This window comes from Periplaneta americana, chromosome 5, assembly GCF_040183065.1.
Source record: "Periplaneta americana isolate PAMFEO1 chromosome 5, P.americana_PAMFEO1_priV1, whole genome shotgun sequence".
In the NCBI taxonomy this organism is placed as follows: domain Eukaryota; kingdom Metazoa; phylum Arthropoda; class Insecta; order Blattodea; family Blattidae; genus Periplaneta; species Periplaneta americana.
Window position 1 is genome coordinate 55,467,117 of NC_091121.1, and position 12,045 is coordinate 55,479,161.

The following is a 12,045-nucleotide window of genomic DNA, read 5'->3' on the forward strand; positions in this document are numbered from 1 at the left end:
ATACAAACAGAGAAACATTCTCTGTAGGCTATCTTTCATAGCTTTCGATTGTTTCTGTCAAAGGCCCCTTATAGACGAAGTCATTTGTTTTTTTAATTCATTACACGGCCTTAGATGACAGTTATTTTAATTTTAAAACTCATTTATCTCATTAAATATCAGTCCTATAAAATTTTTTCAAGGAATGAAACTTATCGCAAATTATTTTTAAAGAAACTTTTCTTATGTAACATTTTCCACAAAAATCAATAATAAGCTAGATATTTCGATTTATTTAATTCAGGCCCCTTTATAACCCCCCTTTTAAATAATATATTTTGAATGCCATATAGCCTAAAATCTAAGTTACAACGAACTTAATTTATATTCCAATTTTCATCGTAATCCGTTCATCCATTATCGCGTGAAAAGGTAACAAACATCGAGACAGACAGATAGTCAAGACAGACAGACATACAAACAAAAATTTCAAAAAAGCGATTTTCGGTTTCAAGGTGATTAATTATATATGTTAGGACCAATTATTTTTGGAAAATCGAAAATTACCAGAAAAATTTCGGCTACAGATTTATTATTAGTATAGATTACACAACATATTAGTACCACTTGCCACGAAACCATTTTCTTGAATACGTTAGCCCGATATGTGACACTAAGTTCACGATTTGTCCCCATCTGGGTTAGAAAGATGAAACTAGTTGAATTTCCCATCAAGTAGACCTACCTGAAGTAGTTGTCAACCTCTCAAAAATGTATAAATGTACCTCCTTTAGTGTTTTCTTAGAAATTTTATTTAATTTCACGTTTATTTTTGATTTACCCCACCTCATCTGAATTGTGTTAATATTGCCGGGCTGGACAGTCGCCTTCGGGTCACCGTACCTGTGGATTAGGAAACTGAGAAACCATTGGTGACAATGGTCGTGAATGCGTGGGGGAAACCCAACAGAATAATAGGAGTTCATGCGGTCATGCCTTCCATTAGTCCCTATTTACACTAGCTTACTGTCGTGCGATTTATAGCGCGGGCGCATGCGCAGTACGGATTTCGTTCCTTCCCTTTCGACATCTGCTGGGTAGAAGCTGTTTCTGTTTCTGTGCGACATTTCCGTAGGTGGGCCAGCCGAATTCATGCGACAGGACCCGAACATGGTTCGGAAAAAGCAGTAGCAGACAACTTTCAGCTGTTTCTCTGTTTCCGCGCGCTTTGTAGCATCATGTCAGAGTGGAACAAAAACCAAGTAATGAAATTAATCAAGCTTTACGAACAATGTCCATGCTTATATGACATCATAAGTAAGGACTATCACAATAGGATTCGGAGGGGAAATGCACTGAAGTTTATTTGTAAAAATTTGGGGTCTGTTCGTCCCAATACTATTCCCTCCGACATCAAAACAAAAATAAATAACATCAGGAGTCAATATGCAAGAAAAAAAATTAAACTTACAATTCATTTTAATACAATAAATATCTATTGAACAATTTTGTTCCAGTTTGAAATATTTACTGAGAACATGAAATAACCCTTTCTCCTGCCTTCTGGATATTCATTTCCTTTCCCAGTCTCTCTTTGTTTTTTTTTTTTTTCTTCACATTAGTGCAAACTAACAAAACACTTGAAGCTGTAGAAGCTAAAACAGCTGCTTTTATATTGCTCTAATCCATTCTGTTCATTTAAAGGGCTCACCATATCACTTACATGTTGCTCGAGCTCAACAACTTGCCTCGAGTAGCAGACGAGAAATCTGCCAAGAGGTAACGGTGATACTATATTTATCCGACAGAAAGCGCTTGATGTTGCGCGACAAATAGCAAGTGTAAATAGGGACTTACTCTTGCAGCTAATAATAACTCGAAAACTAATGTATTTGTAAATAAACGGAATGTTCCAAAGCATCAGGAAAACCCATTTATCGATGGTCCTACAAGTCATAAAAGAGAATAATAGAATTTTGGGTTAATGTACCTTTCCAAATGATTTCTCATTCCTTTGCAACGAACATCTTCAGAACGAATATATTTCTTAAAAATAAATTTTAAGAAATATTCCATTTTTTTAGTTCTTATGGTAAAGATGAAGATTTTCGCAGAAACAATCAATTTTCACGAAAATTCGCAACAAAATTACAGCCATAAATCAGTCACATTTGTAATAAATCTCGCATATACCGTACTTCTTGCTGCATCTCTCCGTTACATTTTGCGTTTATCGCTAATAACAAAACAGAAATAAAACCGGTTCTAGTTATAACAGTTGAGCGAGTTCACTATCACAAGGGGAGTATGGGAATAAACAGAATAATCATTTGAATGTAATTGTTACGCATTAATAAATTACACTAAGCTCTCAAAGGAACAAACAAATTATACACACATACATTATATAACGGTCACAATGATAGTCGCGGAAGCTATTCACAATAATTCCAATGTAAATACTTATACAGTTTACTGTATAATGTATATTCAATAACGGATTAGCCTATAGAAAAATAATAATATTAATAGTACAGGGACATCATTTTACTTTTACTAACATTTCTAATATTAACCTAGCTAGACCTTTGGCTTAAAGGTTGTGAACCGGAAACACCGTTTGCTACCCCCTTCCAGGACTGGAGTTCGATGATACTGGCGTAAGATACAAACAAATCACTTTACTAGGTATAGGAGAGATGAAAAGTAGTTCATCCATTTACGTAAAGTAGGAAATATCACGATTTTGAGTTTGATAATTTTCATTGGGTTTTTCTTTAATCAAAATACAGTAAAGTATTAACAATAAGTGTTTTTACTCTCGAACTGAGCCGTCCATTCGGACGTATTCATTATGCAGTGTCTACAGCACATTAGCGTACAATATAGAGAATGAAGTTAAATTGAAAAATAATCATAATATGGATATTTAAACACATATTTGAAAATGATGGCCGTTCATTTCTAGACAAGTTTCAGTTCTTTTTTTTGCATATTATCGCACATAGACTATTAGGCTATACCTAATTCCAATTACCAGTTTCGTCTTTCGTACTAGTAACTCATGTTGAAATAATTGTGTACCTACTCTATAAAAGAGTACCTTACGTACTGTAAATTCAATTCTTCACTTCTGCCCGATCCGAAAAGATAAAATTATGCAGACATGCTATTTACTGTCCGTCCAAGTGGTTTTGTCGCAGGGCCGTAGAAAGGGGAGAAATCATGTGACAGTTAATTACTTAACGAGGCCCTTTTATTTAAGTTATTTTAAACAGTTGTATAATATTACGTAGACGTCCAAGTCCTAACAGAAATTAATGTTTTCAGAAAAGAGCTAAGACAGCCCAGCCACAAAGGGACGGGCAGAAGTGCGTGGGGAAAACCGGGATGCGACATAGGTAAACGGACGACAGTACCTGTGCGAGAATATGATTCAATATTGAAAGCGAACATATTTCTGGAACGTACTATACTCACTAACTCAGTACTGTTTGTGTTTACTATGACCGTAAGGCGACTTTGACTGTATACGCTTGGTTCTGTGTGGTGAACGGTTGGAAGTTTACTAGTAGAAGGGGTGGGAGTGAAGTACATTAAAATACTCAGGTACAATAAAAATTGAAGTAAAAATAAAATGATGTCCCTGTACAACATATGAATTGCATTATATTTATTTAACTCTCCATAATATTTACAATCCTTATAAATAAGAACCAATTGTTTAATATACTCAATCGAGAGCAGAAACGTTATACGCATTTACAGGGATCTAGTGTATCTCCTATCAGTTGTTTAATTCCTCGTTTATTAATTCGTTTTTCGTTCCCTTTTTCCTTTTCTTTTCTGTCATTCTACCTTTATTTCTGTCTTTTAATATTCGTCGTTCTTATCTTTATTTTCTTCAAATTCTTTTTCGTTTGTCACACTTGTCACGTGTTTTTGTTCTTCTTCTTTTTATTTATTTTATTTCTTTCTGTTTTTTGCTTTTTAGTTTTCTTTCTTTTTTCTAACCGTACTTTCGTCTCTATTATTTTTATCTCTATTTTGTCTCTCCATTTTGTTTATTTTTTATCTCTTTTCCTTTACTCTCTTTCATGTTCTTGTTATTTTATATTTCGTTTTATTTCTGAATAATGAAGGGTTTTTTCATAGAAAATTAGTGTCTTTCTACGTATTGCACTATCATAAATTAATACGACTAATAAAGATTATTTTAACCACCATTAAATTATCCATTGAATAGTGTTACAGTATTATACTGAGTGTTCTAATATAAAAAGCCTTATATCCCAGAAAGTGTACACACTCCCGGTTTGTGTCATTACAATGGGAATCATTCAAAAGTTTCATCCATAGCCTGTGACCTTGACCGACCTCAGTAACCGTGTCGATACCGCAGGATGCGTACTGCATGCGAATTGCACCTCGCCGTGTTAAAGACGGTTACGTCGTTTTAGAATGCAATATGGACGTGAACCTCCAACCTGGAAAAGCGTCCGATTCTGGAAAAACGAATTAACAACTACAAGAAGTCTGTTTTATTATTCTCGGTATCTTTGGATAACTTCCATCCAGAAATCTTGTATTTCAGTTTATTTTATGTACGACATTTAGGAAGTAGCAATGTTATACAAGAACGTAGGGCTAGTGTCCCATTTTTGCTTATTATGAAATAGAAAAAATGTAAAAATTATAGCGCACATTGGTTTCCGATTTATTAATATCGATGAAAAATTAATTCAATGGCATTGTGATAGGAATGTAATGTATTCTATAGTTTCAGTATGTTTTCAGAAATATGCCGCATCGCGAGCAATGAACTGCAGCATTGTGCGAAAATCTACACAGCCAGTCTTGAGTTCGCAGGAGAAATACTGCCGTAACATCCATTAGAATTATCGTGTGAGAATTGGACATTTAGTAAGTGTCAGCGAGCTCACGCATTTAAAACAAACGTTTCACCATCCAGTTGAATTTAACAGATACGCAGATAAATGTATGGTTTAATGCAGAAAAATTCACGGTGAAGCTGTTCATTCCGACGAAGAAGCTGGGGAACGGAATCGGTACAGTCCAGTTTGAAAGCTGCTTAAACCGCTTGTGTATAACTGCAGGCCCGTTTCTGCGCAAAACGCGATATAAAGCTACAATAGAACAAAATTGCGACAACAGATGTGGTAATATAAATTAGTAATATACGTTACAAGAGCGGTATGTTGACGTTTTCATGTTCGAGGAAAAGATTGAAAAAGCGAAACGTAGTTGAGCTTTTTTAATTTCCGAGAACATGAAAACAAACATACCGCTCGTATATCGTACATTATTTTGTGCGAAGATCGTTTATTACATACGTGAAAGACGAATTTCTAATTAGTTGCAATGAAATCTCCATCTTGGTTTCTGTTTAATGACGGCAACTTCGGAAAGCCTAAATATCTTTCTTCAACGTTGTTGCTATAAAATGTTTTCTGTGTTTACTATACTCCAGAAGGCCGTGATATATGTCTGTCTTTTTTTTTCCCCCAGTCTATAAATGCGAACTTAAAACAAACAGTAAGATTATGTAATGATTTATTTTTCATTTTAATATTTTAACAATATTATTTATATAGCATATTGCAGTAATAACATCGGCATCTGGAATCTTGTTTATTTTTTCACGGCTTCCTTAATGTTACTTGTATCAGGAATGCAATAAGTTTCGTGGAGTAGTAGACTTTACTTAATTTTTGCAAATATTTAAAAACAATAATTAACATTGCAATTTAGGTGAAATTGCAGTGGTAAGTTTCCAATTTATAATTATTACTATGTTAAACGTCTCTAAAAATAATATGTTAAAAGCCTAAAGCAGTAAAATGAATGTCGCGCTTAAGCGGTAAGAAGAGGGAAATTGTTATGTGTGTTAGGTTGCTAATACTGAATGTGGTATTTCACACTTGCCGCGTATTGGTTCTGTGCGGAAAACAAGCAAATACGCACGATCTCGCACAAAATTTATTTTCCTGTAAAGCTGTAATGAGCTTTGTGTAAGAAAGATACTGATTGATGAGCATAAAATGTCATCCTCTTAAGACATAATTCTCATAATGGCCAACAGTTTTCAGATTTTGTGCAGTCCATCTTCTGCGTTAGAGATGTCACTTCAGTGACGTAGGCCTAAAAGTTATTGCAGACAACTAGATCAAGCGACACACACATTAATTACCCCTATTAACAATGACATGGAAAAGACAGGTGCATTGCATACCTATAGCGTAAGGTTGTGTATTAGGTATTACATATGAATGAATGTGGTAGTCATGTAGCGAAGTAGCAGTGACTTCAAGAGAAATAAAAGAACGTATTATCGGGTAGCAATATAAAAACTGGAAATTTATCTTTTGAAGAGGTTGAGAAGTTCAAATATCTTGGAGCAACAGTAACAATTATAAATGATACTCGGGAGAAACTTAAACGCAGAATAAATATGGGAAATACCTGTTATTATTCGGTTGAGAAGCTTTTATCATCCAGTCCGCTGTCAAAAAATCTGAAAGTTAAAAATTTTTAAAACAGTTATATTACCGGTTATTCTGTATGCTTGTAAAACTTGGACTCTCACTTTGAGAGAGGAGCATAGGTTAAGGGTGTTTGAGAATAAGGTGCTTAGGAAAATATTTGGGGCTAAGAGGGATGAAGTTACAGGAGAATGGAGAAAGTTACACAACACAGAACTGCACGCATTACCTGACATAATTAGGAACATTAAATCCAGACGATTGAGATGGGCAGAGCATGAAGCACGTATGAGCGAATCCAGAAATGCATATAGAGTGTTAGTTGGGAGGCCGGAGGGAAAAAGACCTTTAGGGAGGCCGAGACGTAGATGGGAAGATAATATTAACATGGATTTGAGGGAGGTGGGATAAATGATAGAGAATGGATTAATCTAGCTCAGTATAGGGACCAATGGCGGGCTTATGTGAGGGTGGCAATGAACCTCCGGGTTCCTTAAAAGCCAGTAAGTAAGTATTATCGGGTAGCTATCACCAGCGATAGGCGGCGAGCTTTGAGTTTAGATCAAGAAGACCGACAGGCCTTTAACTCTAGAACACTATCCATGGATAAATTTTACTCACTTCGCACGATTTCACTTTACTCGAGAGCCCTGATTACTTTGAATGTCCATTGTAATATTCTTCTTTCTGAATTTCATGTTCAAATTTACAGGAGATAATGTGCTTCAGCAATACAGTAAATACTGCATAAATTGTTGTTTGAACCTCAATTCACGCAATATATCATGCTCAAATTTCTTATCCACATAAAAGAAACATGAAGATAATCATAAAATACTCTCTTTAAGATTTTAGTTGTGGTTGAAAAATATATGAGTAAATTTTACTCATGATTAGTATGCACGGGTGTAGAATATCGTTAGTATTCTAGGATTAAGTTCTCTCGCGCCAATCACATTGTTTCCCGACGGTTCCTGGCATTTTATTTTCATCTCAAGTTTCGCCCGTCACACCGATCCATTAGGTACAATTTTGGGTGTTGTGTTATTTTATAAAGTGAGCATGGAAGTGAAGCTTACTTTATACAGTGCGTTAGAAAACTTCCTCCGCAGTGTAGAAAGCGAACAATGCACTGAACAGGTTTAGATTACAACCACACAACAGAAAATCTAAAGAAATGGTAAAGAAAACATAACTCAAAGAATAAGACAATATTAAGCAGTATTGCAAATATTGAAGAAATAAAATACCATACCGGTCTGGTAGACCGGTATTTCGAGTTAAGGGTTAAAGGGCACTTATTTGTGAGAAAATTTACAGAGTTTTTATAATGTTTCATTATGTAATTTGACAATTTATTACATAAATTTTGTACTAATATTACTCTCTCGCTCTGCACGTCTTGTTACATGATATGACACTGACTTATGCACTGGATAAATTAATATAAAATCTGTGGTTTATCAAATATGGATCCCTGTCAGAAAAAAGGACTTTCCTCTATAGGCCTAAGTTTCTGTGACTTGTACTACATCACATGATAGAAACAGGAATTGCGAGGACGTAAAATTCGCATCCGATGGATCGGCCGATGATAAATATGCGTAACATCAGCGGGCCGATAGGTTGGCCTCGTAGCATTTTCATGGTATTAAAAGGGATTGTTAAGTTGTAAATTACGTCTTATTATTACATTTATAATTATATTATCCCTAAGCACTCCTTTTAAGACACGCGTTATTTGGGCCATGCAACAACGTTAAAAGAAAGGGTCTACAGATATCTGACTGTAAAAGAAAGGTTGCCCCCGAAATTTTTCTTTTAACTTTTAAAAATTGGATTCTTGAATAACACAATTATTACTTCGGAATATGTATTATACGTCTTTCTCGTGTTAAATTTTACAGTACATGTTTCAGCCTGTTTCTGGGCCATCTTCAGAACTGGTTGGTGCTGGTCTTGGGGCCTTTTGTTTGTGTTTTCTGTGGGGATGTGTTTGTGTAGTGTAATGTGGACTCAAAGGGTGTGTGTGTTCTGAAATTGAGTTATATGTTGAGAATTTCATTTGGATGTGTTTTTGTGTGTGTATATATTTCGTATTGTTCTAGTGTGTTTAGTTTGTGACTTTTTGGTTGAATATGTAGAATTTCCATGTCTGTGTTTATGTCTCTGTAGAGGTGGTTAGCATTTGCACAATTATTACTTAAAAATCCAAACTGTGTGCTATGCAGCATTGTAGAATAAATGGACAGATAACGTCACGAATATATTGCAAAGCCTTTAATCACAATGTATTGCATGGTACAAATATGAACAGAAACAATGTATCTGTCATTTAAAAATAAGTGTCCCATTGTAAATACCTAGGAGTGTGTTTAAACTCCAAACTTTCTTGGGGAGAGCACGTTGACAATGTTACGAGTAAAGCATGGAGGGCACTTCACTTTATTATGAGAATCTTGAGAAAGGCTAGCCCCAAATCGAGGGAAATAGCATATTTAACGTTAGTGCGACCGTTAATGGAATACGGGACTACAGGTTGGGATCCCTATAGAATATATCAGGTAAATTCGTTAGAAAGAATCCAGTATACAGCAGCGAAATTTGTTAAAGGTAAAAGAGAAGATGTAAACGATACGATAAAAGAACTTAAATGCGAAACTTTGGAAAACAGAAGTAGGAAAACTAGAATAACATCATTGAATAGAGCACATCTAGGTCAGAAAGCATGGGTAGACATAACGGCTCGATTAGAAAAGCCAACGTACTATGGTAGGAATGATCATGATTTTAGAATCAAATATAGGAAACAGAAAACGGATGTAGGTAAATTCTCATTTTTAAATAGAACTATAAATGATTGGAATGACCTACCTGCAGCGGTCTTTGAGGGCTGTCCTTCCTTAAGGAGATTCAAGAATAACTTAAAAAGTTGTGTAAAAAGTGCAAATTAAAATTAAGGTGACATTTAACATTTAATTTCTTTAAGGTGACATGTATTTATTTAGCCTGACGAGTTACTCCCTTGGTTTGAATTGTAAATTATTTAAAAATAGCGTGTAAGAGGGCCTTAGACTAGAAATGTTTAGCTTAAATGGAGTTCTGTTTATAAGTACAGTATGCATAGGGGTGTAATTATCTGTCTTATTTGAACTGCTGTATCAGTGAAGTGAGGTGAGTCAGGGAAGTTATGGTTTTACAGTGCAGTGAACAGTTCCGATCAGTGATAATTTATAGCGTCAATGAAATGTGTTCTATAGTGTCAGTGAAATGCGTCATAGTGCCACTACGGCGAGTGAGATGAGAGTAAAGTGAAAGACTATTGAAACTTATGTAGGGCCTATATATATGTAATTATTGTGTTAAATTGTATTGTGTATTCTTATTGTATTGTGTATATAATTGCATTGTGTATTTTATAATTATACCGTGTATTGTAATTTTGTGTATTGTTTATATTGTGTATACCATTGCCACCGGGTGCTTGCCCACTCGCAGTGTAAATAAATACATACACACAAATATCTTAATGAAATCTAATACCTTCTTGCTATGTTCTCAAGTGCTATAGCACATTGATGCTTTTCTTCAAATGTAATCAATGCCACGAATACGTCTTATACATTTTTGCTGATTTATATATCAGAGGATTCTTTACTGCCCTACTATGTGATCGAGTTTAGGAGTCTAGATGATACTTTCCCCTCTAGCACATAAAAATTTGAACACTTTTGTTTACTATGCATGCACTCGTCTCATTTTCTTACCGCAGAATCCTCGCACGCATTCAATAGTAATAAAATGATTCTGCTACAAGATGTAGCCACGAGCAGACGGACTGATATTGTGCTATGTTTTCAGTGTGTAGTTATTATGCAGCATGCTCCTTGTAGTTATTGTTATACTTGTCTCACTAGAATTATGGTAACATGAAAGAAGTAACTGTTAACTCCACGGTTTTGTATCGGTACATTTTGAAAAGACGCTGAATCTAATGGCCAAGTAGAAAAAAATAAATTCAAATAATATTAGTTTACATTGATATTATAATAGCACACATTTTTGGCCACAGATCTTCACTGATGAAAATGGTTTAAGAAAAAGATAAAATAAAAGTAAAAAAATGCTATAGGCCAAAAGGATAACACTTGGAAATATCACGGGATCAGGTCGAATCTGGGCTATCGTACTAAAGTAGTTCATTTAATGGCACTATCAATTCCTAGGTTGTAACATATAGATTTATTTATTTATTTATTTATTTATTTATTTATTTATTTATTTATTTATTTATTTAATTATTTATTTATTTATTTATTTATTATTTTCTAATAATTGTAACATAAAATATAATATATACAGAAAAACTTTAGCTCGCCCCTGAAAGAGTAGAACTCGTGCTCAGGGGCGGATTCCTGAATTGAAATTAAGTATACAATATAATTTGTCTTATGTCTACTGTGCAATTATAGTATATAAATTTAAATTTACAATTTTTCAATTTTTATAAAATCCATACATAACTTTTTAAATTTAATACTAGAACTATTAGAATGGACAAGATTAGGATATTTAAATATAAATTTGTTATATATTCTTGGGCCCAAATTACTACTATGATTAAATACTGTAACAGTGTTGCATTTTGGTTCAAACAATCTTAAAGAATTCATACCTTTTGTTTCATAACTATGAGAATACAATTCAAAATTATTTCGATTTTTATGTATGAATTTTATTAATACAATATAATAAATTTGTCTTACGTTAAGTACATTAAAGTCTAGAAACTAATTTTGAGATGGAAAATCAATAGGCTTATGAAGACATATTTTAATTATTTTCTTCTATAATAAATAAAGTGGATTAAAATTGGATTTAAATGAGCTACCCCATCCTATAATTCCATACATAATTACCGATTGAAATAAATTATAGAATATGTGGTAGCGAGATGTTATTTGGCAAGATGAGGCCGAATATTCGCAATGAGATTACCTGATATTCGCCTTACGATCGGGAAAAACCTCAAAATAAAACCAACTAAGTAACCAGCCCAAGTGGGAATCGAACACTTTTTCCTTCAACACATCTAAAAGAACCATTTTTCCATTTTAACTAAGGTCTAATGGTCTTAAATCTCCTCAATCTTCCCTTAACATCAAACTTCATCATTCTGATTGTTCTGTTCAACATTGTGAATGTCCTATATTAATCGAATCCTCAGAAGTTAAGTATTTAGGCATTATGATCGACCAAAATTTACGATGGAACAAAAATATTACATACTTGTGCAATAGATTACGTAAAACTATTTATTTCTTTGCTGTACTTCGGTCATATTTATCCGTTAATATTTTACGTCTAATTTATTTAGATTTATTTCAATCCATTCTCCAGTATGGAATTTTAGAGTGAGGAAATGCTTGCGATTTTAATCTCACTCCACTAATACTAGTTCAGAAAAGAATAATTAAAATATACCTTAATAAAGCACTTGATTACTCATCTCAAATTTTGTTCACTGATTTTAATGTCCTTAAAATTACACAAATTTATTATA

The 12,045-nt window shown here is 33.9% G+C and overlaps 1 protein-coding gene across 1 annotated transcript in view; it reads left to right on the plus strand.

The window, feature by feature from the left end:
- Window positions 1-12,045, plus strand: part of LOC138700413 (neural cell adhesion molecule 2-like) — a 300,957-nt gene that overhangs the window by 147,154 nt on the left and 141,758 nt on the right. The gene's annotated exons all lie outside the window — the stretch shown is intronic.